Source organism: Callorhinus ursinus, unplaced genomic scaffold (assembly GCF_003265705.2).
Source record: "Callorhinus ursinus isolate GAN/ISIS: 27379988/994484 unplaced genomic scaffold, GSC_fseal_2.0 scaffold31, whole genome shotgun sequence".
NCBI lineage: Eukaryota > Metazoa > Chordata > Mammalia > Carnivora > Otariidae > Callorhinus > Callorhinus ursinus.
This window is the reverse complement of record NW_027397093.1, coordinates 11,561,122-11,573,974: the sequence shown is the minus strand read 5'-3', so window position 1 is coordinate 11,573,974 and position 12,853 is coordinate 11,561,122. Positions and strand designations below refer to the sequence as shown.

At 40.0% G+C, this 12,853-nt stretch overlaps 1 protein-coding gene and 1 pseudogene across 2 annotated transcripts in view; one reads left to right on the top strand and one right to left on the bottom strand.

Moving 5' to 3' along the window:
- Positions 1-12,853, top strand: part of VCL (vinculin) — a 110,407-nt gene that overhangs the window by 13,465 nt on the left and 84,089 nt on the right. The window lies entirely within an intron of this gene.
- Positions 814-1,708, bottom strand: LOC112807640 (small ribosomal subunit protein eS1-like; annotated as a pseudogene).

Below are 12,853 nucleotides of genomic sequence, written 5' to 3'. Positions count from 1 at the left end.
TGAGAGAGAGAGAGAGAGAGAGAGAGAGAGAGAGAGAGAGTGTGTGTGTGTGTGTGTGTGTGTGTGTGTGTGCGCGTGCGCGCGTGCGCACCAGCAGGGGGCGTGGCAGAGGGACAAGCAGACTCCCCACTGAGCACAGAGCTGGACACAGGACTCGATCCCAGGACCCCGAGATCCCTACCTGAGCCAAAGTCAGATGCTTAACCCACTGAGCCATCCAGGTGCCCCTTCTTTAATTTTTTTATTGCAGTAAAATTATATGTAACATAGAAATTACCATTTTAACTATTTTTAAGTGTGCAGTTCTGTGACATTAAGTACATTCACATTGTTGTATCACCATTAGCACCTTCTACCTCTAGAACCTTTTCATTGCCCCTGACTGAAGCTCTGTACCCTTTAAACCCTAACTTCCCATTTCTCACTCATCTGAGTCCCTGACACCTGCAGTTCTACTTTCTGTTGCTTTGAGTTTGACTTCTCTAGGTAACTCATATAAGTAGAATCATACAGTATTTGTCCTTTTGTGACTGGCTTATTTTACTCATAATGTCTTCAAGGTTCATCCGTGTTGTAGCTTATGTCAGAATTTCCTTCTTTTTAGGATGTTCACATACTGGAACTGTCCTGCCAAATGACCTTTGCCCCTATTACTCTGTTTTAATTTGGAGTGGGGAAAGTAAGCTCTTGCTTGGTGCAACTGTTTGTTTCAAATAAAAACATTTAGACAAAAAAAAAATAATTTCCTTCTTTTCAAGGCTAAATAATATTCCATTGTATGTGTGTACTGTATTTTTTTTTAAACATCACACATATGATTTTTTATTTGTCACCATTAAATGTCTGACTTTTAAACAGATTCTTGGACTGGTGGCTCATATCCATCAGCTCGTTCAACTTTAGCAACAGTCTCATCCCCAGCAGCTTTTCCAGAACTACTACCTTCACCATGAAGCTCCATGAGCTTTCCCATTTCAAACTTGGGCTTCTTCAGCATTTTTACTTTTCCAACAAAGACATCATGGAGTGGATAAATAGACTGACAAGGTTTTTCTATATCTTTTCTGATGCTGTCTGGAATCAATTTATTGACCACTTCTTTCAAGTCATTTGTTTGCACCTTTTGGGTCATGATTTCCATCATCTTTTTCCGAATTTGACGGACCTGTTGGTGCTGAGCATAAGAGGTCTTCCGAATCTGGTTATTGCGTTTTTTAGTAAAACCAACACAAAATAGATGAAGCAAATAACCATCGGTAGTCTTGACATCAACATGAGCTTCAATCATGGTCTGCCATTTTTTGACCATGGAGCACATTTTGTCACGGGTAAGATCCATGCCGTGGAAATTAGGCAGTTTTTGCCCTGAACATCCTCAGTAATTAGCTTGAGTTTTCTAAACGCAACTTCATCATTCTGTAGATCAGCAAGGCTCACTTCATAAACATGACCCTTGAGGCCATCAGATGCGATTTTGGTTCCTTGAGTTCTTGTGACTAATGTTTTTCCAATATTTCTTATATTGAACATAGCTGGTGCTTTCACATCATGCCAGTCTTTCTTAGAAAATGGATCAACCCCTTTCTTCTTGGCTCCCTTTTTGCCGCCTTTTGTAAGGCGCTTGTTCTTGCCGACTGCCACGGCGCTGCTCCGTGTGTACTGCATTTTGCTTATCCATTCAACTGTTGATGGACACTTGGGTTTCTTTTTTTTTTTTTTTTGGCTACTGTGAATAATGCTATTTCATCACTCTTTTATTGCCTTCTGAGGTCTGGACTTTGTCCCTGAGGGGTAGAACCTCCTCATGGAGTCAGGTAAGACTGTGAACCCAGCCACTGATGCCAGGGAACAAACATGTAATCAAATCAGGCCAAAGGCCCTTTTGTACAATATGGCAGGAAGACAGGAGGGGAAGTTCATTCTATCTTAGAGAGCCAGTATTTGAAGCATGAAGAAGCTTGCCAGCCAGAGAAAAATGGGAAAGCCTTCTGTGCAGGGCAGGAGTGTGAATGAGCAGTGAGGGAGTGGGGCGGCTTTAGTAAAGAGACTACTAAGGTAGATTGTGTTAGTTTGGGAAGGGACTTATGTGCCATATTAACCAATCAGAAAAAAACCCAACTTTAATTTTTGAACAAGTAAAAAACTCACCTAGTTCAAAAACTTTTTTTTTTTTAAAGATTTTATTTATTTATTTGAGAGAGAGAGAATGAGAGATAGAGAGCACGAGAGGGAAGAGGGTCAGAGGGAGAAGCAGACTCCCCGCCGAGCAGGGAGCCTGATGTGGGACTCGATCCTGGGACTCCAGGATCATGACCTGGGCCGAAAGCAGTTGCTTAACCAACTGAGCCACCCAGGCTCCCTAGTTCAAAAACTTTTTAAAGATTTTATATTCATAGGTGACCAGTGAACATAGGAAACCCAATGTCTTGGGTATGCTTCTAGAGATAGCTTATGCATATTCAGGTGATATGTTTTCCCCTTTTATACGAATGGTGACCTATCATACGGTTCCTTGATTTTTTTTTTCCCTTAACATACTTTGGAGAACATTTTTTATCAATATATATTGAGTCTTTTGACAGTTACATAATAATCCATTGATGATTGTAACATAATTTATGTAACTAGGTCCTTATGGAAGGACCTTAGGTATTTATGATCTTTTGCTATTTCTGACTGTGGCAATGAATGATACAGTTAGGTCATTTTATGCCTGTGCAAATATATTTATAGGGTAATTTCTAGAAGGGGGCCATTCCAAACACTGGATATAAGTCAGTGGAAGGATTTTATTTATTTATTTATTTGAGAGGGAAGGGGAGGAGGGGCAGAGGGAGAGGGAGAGAGAGAATCTTAAGCAGGCTCCATGCCCGGTGCAGGGCTGACAGGGGGCCCAATCCCACGACCCTGAGATCATGACTTGAGCCAAAATCAAGAGCCGGCCACTAAACTGACTGAGCCATCCAGGTGCCCCAGCAATGGAAGGATTTTAAATTGAGGTATCACATGGACAGTTTTGGGTTTGGGAAAGATAATCCTGGTAGTGGTGAGGAAGATAGATTAGGGAGTGAAACACACATTGTTGGAGAGCCATCCATCCAAGAGGTAGTGAAGGCTGCCTTCAAGCACTGGGGGAGTGCAAATAGAGAAAGAGGGGGCAAATTCTAGAGAACCTCTTTGTTACTTAATTTACACTTGAATTCCAGTGTTCTCAATTTCAGAAATGCACCAGTAAAACAAAATGGTTTTAAAAATTACTAATTATTTTATTAAATAAGTTATACCCATACCTTTTTGATTTCATATGGAAGAAAGAAAAATACAGTGGCTAGTAGCATAGATCTACCTGTAGAGATCTTGCAGAAAACAGATAAAGATCAAGTTGTAGTGAGAGCTCTAAGGAAACGGCTATACTTGACCTTGAACTCAGGTATGCCAGTGGTTTTTAATCACTCCAGTATGTATTCCAGGCTGGCATGGACAGATATCTGTGGTAAGACGTTAGGCAAAAAACAGTAGGGGGATATATTTAGAATGATCCCATTTTGTATTATCCTATATGTGGAAAAGCATACACTAAAATGTGGTAGGATTGAGTGGTGGGATGTCAGGTTACACACTTTTTTTCTTACCATAATTCATGTTTTCCCCCTGACAATAAACATATATCACTTTTGAAGTAAGAAAGATAAATCCGGTATTTTCCCACATCTTTTTCTTGTTACTGTTTGCACTGTTCTCAATGCTTGGAATCACCCTTCTTCTCTTGTTAAAATGGGCCCAATGTTGATGTCACTTTCTCCATGAAGTCCTTTCCAGGCTGCTCAGTTGAAATTAATCTCTCTGTAAGGCTTACCTATGTTTCTTATCAGATACTGTCATGAATTAGAGCTACTTATGTGCACATGTGTTTGAACTTCTCTTCCCTCCAACCTCACCCACCTTATAAATTTGAGTTCTGGAAGGCATGTAGTACTCTCATACCATGGGATTACTTGCACTTGGGAGATGTGTGATGCTAAATCAGTTGTATTTGCAGCACTGCAATTTTTTCTCCATCAGAGGGAGAAGAAATAGATATAAATTCCAAGTCACAGTCAGCAGAGTGATTTAAAAATTCTGAGCGCAACGATATATCTATATACACCAGATGAATACTGTTTCCTCATTTGAGAAGGCTGCTGAAAAGTCCCTGGAGAACAAGGAGCCATAAATAAATAAACATCATCTCTAAAACTGCTATATCTATTGCATCTCTAACAGGGAAATATGAATGTTATATTTTACTTGAAATATACCAGAAAACTTTTATCTTTGAACCGGAAGCTCCAACTTGGGCTGTTTGTTCTAAAGTTTCCATACACAGGCAAATTCCTTAATTAGTCTTCTGTAGTCATGTACTGATGGCACTGAGGAATGGGAATGCAAAATCCCCATCTTCCCCCTTCTTGTCCAGGAATTGATCCCTTTTATTATGTTTGCCAGATAAAACTTTTCCTCTTCTTTTTTTCTTTTCCAAGTAGTGTTCTGTTGATCTTTCCTTCCATATCTTTTTTTTTCTTCTTCTTCCTCAAAGCTACCAGTCTAGATCAGGCTTTAATAGTATCCCATGATAGTTACCTACTAGTCTCTCGCTCCCATCCATTACTGCCAGTTTACTTAGTAAACCTAAGTACAGCTCTGATCTCAACACTTTCCTTGCTCAGAAGCTTGTACCTCCTCCAATTGTCTTCTAAATTAATCTAAACTCCTTATTCTAGCTCTTGAGGGGCTACTACCCCCAACCCCCTTCTGTTCTTATTTCTCTAGGGAGTGGAGAAGTCTGCAAACTACGGCCTGTGGGCCAAAATGTGGACTACCCAGGAGCTAAAATAGTGTTTATATTTGTGAATGTTTGAAAAAAAAATCAAAAGAATATTTCATGTTACATGAAGTTATATAAAATTAAAATTTCAATGTACATAAATACGGCTTTATTGGAACTGCCCTATCCACTCATTTACATATTTTCTATGACTGCTTTCACCCTACAACAGTGTTGAGAAGTTGTGACAGAGACCATATGGTCCACAAAGCCTAAAATATTTACTATCTGGCCCTTTATAGAAAAAGTTTGCCAGCCCCTGACCCAGAGTTTTAGATTTATAAAGTTGGAAATAGACCTCAGAGATGTTCTAATCCAACTCTGTCTCTCTTTTCTTTTTTTTTTAAAGTAAGCTCTATGCCCAACATCGGGCTCGAACTTCTGGCCCCAAGATCAAGAGTCACATGCTTTACTGACTGAGCTGGCCAGATGCCCTCAAACCTCTCATTTTAAAAATAAGAAAATGTATTCTCAGACATGATCAACAGAGTATCTGAAGCAGGTACCTTTGACAGCGGAAAAGCCAAAATCAGAGCCCACTGGTGGTCCTACCCCACCATAGTGCCCCTCCCTCAAAGCCTGTACTAGCCCAGTGAGACTCCTTGGCATTTCACCAGCAAATTCAAGTCCTTCTCAGTTCTTTTTCTTTGCATATACTGCATTTCCTTCTAAGATAACCTTCTTCCCTCCAGAAATTATATCCACACTTTAAGGCTCAGCTCAAATACTGAAGACTGCCCTAATCTCAACAACTGGTTGTACTCTCTGTCCACTTACCCCCAGTAGTGCTAAGTCCTACCTCCCTGGTGACATTCATGTAGTGTTGATGCTCTTCCAGGCCATACATTCCCTAACTGCATCTTTGTGTCACCTGCACATTGCCTTACACATAGAATTCTCAGGACAGAACTTTAGACTAAAGGGTTTAGTTATCTGTGGCAACTATTCAGCAAGTAGGTTGTAGTACTGATTTTTGTATTAGTAAGTGAAACGAAAGGAAATAAACTTATTATTCCTGTAAAAGTCTTCTGATTAAATCGAGGCTGTGTCTAATCTGTTCACGTTGTACAAAGAGCAGTGATGAAATACAATCTGCCAAAGGCACAAACACTATTGCTGGGGATGGTTGTGGTTTTTTTCTGTCCGTACATCTCGGCTAGTTTGGTCTGTGTTCTTATTTCACTTTTCAGTGAGTTTAGAATTGAGTCTTGCTCAGCCCATATGTAGTCACACTGACTATGTTTGTAGTCATTGAGAAGAAAAGGTAAAAACATGAAAAACAAAAGCCTAAAGGTAAAATGGTGGGGGTTTATTTAGTGTAGGTACCATTAAACAAGTCTTAATCTATGGGCATTTTATTTTATTTTTTATTTTTTAAAGATTTTATTTATTTAATTGACAGAGAGAGAGGGAACACAAGCGGGGGGAGTGGGAGAGGGAGAAGCAGACTTCCCTCTGAGCAGGGAGCCCGATGCGGGGTTCGATCCCAGGACCCTGGGATCATGACCTGAGCCGAAGGCAGTCACTTAACCAACTGAGCCACCCAGGCGCCCTCTATGGGCATTTTAAATCGGTAGCCTTAACCACTTGTCACATGAATTCTCTGGAACACTGGATTTCCAGTTTTGGCTGTTGGTAAGAAGTGTGTTCATAGCTTGAGTGGAGAAATAAAGTAATTTTGCTTCGGGCCGTAATTTAATGGGTCAGGGTGTCTATTACAGCCTGGAGCCAAATTTAATTACTAAACTGTAAAAGCGACTCTGAACGGTCTCCAGTTAGCAAGCAAGATGGCTCCCAACATTAGTAAAGACACTTAAAGACTTTTGCCATTGGGTTACTATTTCAAATTTTGACCACACCTGTAATTAAAAAAAAAAAAGTGAAAAGTACTTGGGTGGCTCAGGTGGTTTGAAAGTGTCTGACTCTTGATTTCGGCTCAGGTCGTGATCTCAGGGTTGTGAGATTGAGCCCTGCATCGGGCTCTGTGCTCAGTCTAGAGTCGGCCTGAGATTTTCTCCCTATCTCTCTGCCCATTTATGCCCCTGCTCCTCTGACCCTCTACCCCACTCCCCGCTCATGTGCACTCTCTAAATCAATCAATCAATCAATCAATCAGTCTATCTTAAAAAAAAAAGTAAAAGGCTACATTATTTGTCAGTCCTGGTTCAATTTTAAAAACTAATGGATGTCGGGGCGCCTGGGTGGCTCAGTTGGTTAAGCGACTGCCTTCGGCTCAGGTCATGATCCTGGAGTCCCGGGATCGAGTCCCGCATCGGGCTCCCTGCTCAGCAGGGGGTCTGCTTCTCCCTCTGACCTTCCTCTCTCTCATGCTCTCTACTATTCTCTCTCTCTCTCTCTCAATAAATAAATAAAATCTTAAAAAAAAAAAACAAAAAACTAATGGATGTCAGGTTGACTCAGTTGATCGTTCCTAAGCAAATAACAGTTACGGAGCTGAAGCAGCTGCAGCCCTAGTGAATCTAACCTGTCCTGCCTGTGGAAACTTTCCAGCTTCTGGGAAGGGCAACCAGAACAATTGGGTATGAGTTGATTAGACAGCAGCGTGATGGTTTATATTTGCCCGTTGTGAGCCTGAAGGTTTTCTTGTCCTTGCCGTCTGATAGCTCTACAGAGTTACAGAATCATGCAGTATAACAATAGGAAACATTACACATCATTGCATCCCTCTCCCTCATTAAAAAAACACACACATACACAGTAGAGTGGTTTAGAATTAGAGCATGTGTGTGCTGAAGTCAACCCCATTATCTGAGTAATTTTAGGCAAATCAAGGAACCTTTCTGTGCCTCTGTCATCTGTAAAATGAGATTGTAATGGTTCCTACCTCGTAGGGTTGTTGTTATAAAGATTTAGTGAGCTAATAAAGAGCTCCTAACTTATAGCGTGTACTCAATTAAAAAAAAAACCCACAATTTTTTAAAAAGGAGAAAACAGAAGTCATAAATGAATACCACAGTGGCAGAGGGAAAAAGGGACTAATATTTATTTAGTACCTGTTATCTTCCAGGCGCTGGAAGATACATATGTATTAGGTAATTTACATATGTATTACATTCTTTAGCCCCCGAGAGAGATTTTGCTTTTCCCCGTTTTACATGGTTAGGAGACTGAGACTCAAAGAGATTAAGTTACTTGCCCAAGGACACAGTATTAATAATAGCAGAGCAGGAGGAGAGATTCATTCCAAAGCCCCAGTACTTTTCCCACAGCTCCATGTTACTTTCCATTAGGTCCCCAGATTTCCCTACATAAAAATGGGTTGCATTTTGAAAATTCATCTACAAATTGATTTGGAGTTATTTTTCCGGAGGGACAAAGTTACAAATGGTGGTTACATACCGAGACTTCATCTGCAAAAGCTACATTGTTATTGAAATTCTGCATTTTGTGAACTAAAACTATTAGGAAAGAATGCATTTGCAATTCTGGCTATTAAAGCAGAAAAACAAAAAGTATATTTTAAATTCTGTGGAATAATAGTTCTTTGAGAAAAGCAGATTTGGTTAGAGAGCAGTAAGGAGAAGATGGAGACTGTTTTGATGCTGGTGGGGCCTTTGAGATACTTTGAAGGACTAAACATTTATAGCACCTGGACAGCCTATATTTGATAACACTTTGATGATGTACAGAGCACATTCTTATGCATTATTTCCTTATAATCATGTATAAGGCATATAGGACAGGTTGTAGAGTCGACCTAATTTTCCTTGGCAATAGCTTTCTTTTTTTCGTTATTTCATCCATGATTTTTTTTTTTAAAGGACCCAGCTAGTCACTTTAATAGAGGATTAGTTTGTAAGTGTTTTGAAGAATGAATGAAAATAAAAGAATGAAGGTCTTCTGGAGTTAATTGTGCAGAAAAAGAAGGAATTAGAATGGAGTAAAAGGGTATATGTGGGCTGATATGAAAATGGTAGAATTAAATGTTAATTTTTTGTTTTGTTTTGTTTTTTAAAGATTTTATTTATTTGAGAGAGAGTGCAAGAGAGAGAGACTGCGTATGCCTGCACATGAGGGGATGGGGGGTGCAGAGGGAGAGGGAAAGGGACAAGCAGACTCCCTGCTGAGCGTGGAGCCAGCCACAAGGCTGGATCCCAGAACGCTACCATTGTGACCTGAACTGAAATCAAAAGTTGGTCACTTAATGGATTGAGCTACCCAGGCGTCCCTAGTTCGCACTGTTTTTTGAGCACTTTGCAAGTCACTGTGTATCATGGCTATGAGGGAAGAACAATCCAGACCTGACCCCAATGGAATTTGTTCTTTACATGAAACATCTTTTGAAGATTATATCCAGATCATGCGATGATCTTTTCCTCCCCACCAGTATTTATGAATATGTGATAGTTATTTAATTATGACTAGTGTGATTACTACTGAGTTCCGGTTTAAGTAATCTTTTTAATAACGAAAAAAATTAAAGGGGTGCTTGGGTGGCTCAGTCGGTTGAGCATCTGCCTTTGGCTTGGATCATGATCCCAGGGTCCTGGGATTGAGCCCCACATCAGTCTCCCTGCTTAGTGGGGATCCTGCTTCTCCCCCTCTCTCTGCGGCTCCCCCTGCTTGTGTTCTCTGTCTGTCAAATAAATAAGTAAAATATTGAAAAAAAATTAGAAAAACAGTCCTTTTATTTTCCCATGAAACTTTATGTGATGTATTATTTGCTTCTGTATGTTTCAAAACAAAATAGAAATCACTTTAAGTAGGATTTGGTATGCTGTAAATGAGTGTAGGAATATTTGTCACTTAATGTCTTGCTTGCAAGTTAGGCAGTGTACCTAAAAACACGGGAAATGGAGCCAAGAGGCTTGGATTCACATTTAAGTCCTGCAACTTTCTTAGAGAAATTACCTCTCTGAGCCTCCTTTCTGATGTGATGCTTTTGGATTAGGTTGCCAAATTCTTTTTTTTTTTTTTTTTAAGATTTTATTTATTTGTTTGAGAGAGAGAGAGAAAGAATACAGAGGGAGAGGGAGAAGCAGACTTCCCGCTGGTAGAGATCCCAACACGGGGCTCTATCCCAGGACCCTGGGATCATGACCTGAGCTTAAGGCAGACACTTAACCAACTTAGCCAGCCGGGCACCCCCCCCCCAAATTCTTTTTTACTCTGAAATTTTCTGTGAAATGGAAGGAGCATATTTTGTGTTTACTTGAGAGGGCTCGGGAGAAACTGGGTGGTGGGGAGAAGTTCCCTGTGCTGATGACATGCTTTATCATTAAATTAGTGGCCATCCAGAGCACAAGTGTAAGTAATTGTGAAGTGTACAGAAGAATCCTGAGTTGAGGGAGAGAATGAAGTATAGTATTTGCAAATTGGAAGCCTTCCCACAGCATCTTCATAAACAGGAATCTGGTGAGCAGGCTGATGTGCTAACATTTATCTAGCCTTAATTGATACAGTCAGTCTTATACTGGGTTACAATAAACAGCTGCTGCCAAGGCAACTTAACACTAGTTCTAAGGAAAAGTATGCAGCAAATGAGCTTGCTTGACACTAGAACTTGCCACAGATGTGGTTCATCTACTGTTTATCTCATGTGATTGTGTTATCATTGATGCACATTTAAATTCTGTTTTTGGCAGTTGGTCAAAATTTGAACCTTTTAGGCACTGGTGATTTCTCATTACTTTATAGATTATTACTTACCAAGAATATTGTTGACCCATTTTAGACATTTAGTTTATATTTTTCTGATTATGAGGCAATGCATAGTCATTTTTTTAAAGATTTTATTTATTTATTTGAAAGAGATAGTGAGAGCAGGAACACAAGCAGGGAGAGTGGGAGAGGGAGAAGCAGGCTTTCCACGGAGCAGGGAGCCCGATGCAGGGGCTCAATCCCAGGATCCTGGGATCATGACCTGAGCCAAAGGCAGACGCTTAACGACTGAGCCACCCAGGCACCCCAAATAAATAAGATCTTAAAGAAAAACAATAAATTTGTATTTCTTTTACTAAAAGAAGTTTAAAATTTTTTCATGTTTCTTTTCTCCCCAGTTTTATTGAGATATAAGTGACATGTAATATTGTTTTAGTTTTGGGTGTACAACATGATGATTTGATGTATTTTTATTTTATTTTTAAATTTTATTTATTTGAGAGCACAAGGGATAGAGAGTACAAGCAGAGCGAGAGGCAGAGGGAGAGGGAGAAGCAGACTCCCCACCGAGCAGGGAGCCTGACGCAGGGCTCGAGCCCAGGACCCTGGGACCATGACCTGAGCCAAAGGCAGACACTTAACGACTGAGCTACTGAGGCGCCCCACATAGTCATTTGTTTAAAGATTTATTTATTTTAGAGAGGGAGAGAAAGCAAGCAGGAGTGGGAGGGGCAGAGGGAGAAGGAGAGAGAAGACTCTGGGCTCAGTCTCACGACCCCAAGATCATGACCTGATCCAAAACCAAGAGTCAGCTGCTCAACTGACTGTGCCACCCCGGCGCCCCCATAGTCTATTTTTAAAAAACCTGGAAAGTACAGAAAAAGATTCAGCAGAAAATAAAGATCACGTGAAATTCTACTTTCCATGTTTCCTTCCAGTCATTTTTTTTTTGATGTGGATATGTATTTGGGGGAGAGTGGGATATTTCATCAGTGAGATAGCTGAGGCATAAGTAGAATTTCCCATGACACTCATGATGTTGGGAATCTTGCCTTGTGCACTGTGCTAATTAAGAACTGAATGTTTTTGTTAAATCAAGTAGCACAAACTCAGAATGCCTCCACGGCTAAATAGGTAAATGTGTGACTCAGACCAGTTAGAGGACATTGGGGAGTGGTAGGGACTGTGGTAAACTGAAACATGTAGGACCTGATTGAAAACAACTGCTACAATCTCCAGCTTATTGATGCCATATGGAAACAGAGCCTAGTGTTACCAGATCTTCCTGATATCCAATAAAATCTAGAAATCTGTATTTCTTTTTAATGTGAAATTTTCCATTTAAAAAAATACTGTGCAAGTCAAACAAAATAGGACTGTAGATTGCACCTGGCCCATACACTGCCATTTTGTCATTCCTGACATAAATACTTTTCTTGGTCTTTCTCTCATAGCTCTCAGAAGAAGAGCACTTTTATAACAAAATATTTAGAGGACTTGGACAAGGAAATCTCTAAGAGTGGCTTCAGGAATTTTCACTCTGTATAGACACTGAGAGGGTTGCCTAGTCAGAAATGATAAACCCAGATACCCACAGGGACCAGGAAGTGACATAAATGAGTGAAATGGTGTGGATGTTAAGATTATAGGGAGTGGTGCAGAGAGTATATTTCCTGTATGGGACATTTGGGTTCTAGCAAATTGTTTCTTTGCTGAAATGCAGATCTGATGTGGCCAAATCTTTTGATATTTCAAGAGATGTCAGAAATTTGTATCTTTATGAAATTTCTTGATTTCAAGAAAAATGTGGCCCAAACAAAAATTACCCTTCATCCAAATTCTGCACAAAGGCCACTGGTTTGTAACTCGTGGCCTAGATCACTTGTTCCCTAAGTGTATCCTACAAATCCTAATTTCATCATAGTTTAGTAGGTATTAAGAAATAATTTGGAAAGTGGTGGATTACATAAAATTAAACATTTCCTCACTGAGGGTTATCTTAGATCCTTAAACTAACGTTTTGTAAATTCCTGAGAAGATATAGCTCATAGACCCCACAGTTACAGTTAATATCTCTGTTGTATTCATTACCTCACCGTTCCTCTCGTCTCCAAGGAAGAGATGATTTCCTCCTGGTAAATGTTAGTCCCTCTACTTGTTCTTCAGGTTCTTTCCCTGCCTCTTCAGAGACCTTGCTTCATAATCAGTGTCTTGTTTCCTGCTTCCTTTCCTTCAGCCTGTCAACATTCTCCTATTTAAACAAAGTAGTAACCCTTTCCTTACAGCATACACAAAAATAAACTTCAAATGGACTATGGACCTAAAATGTAAGAGCTAAAACTAGAACATTCTTAGAATAAAATATAG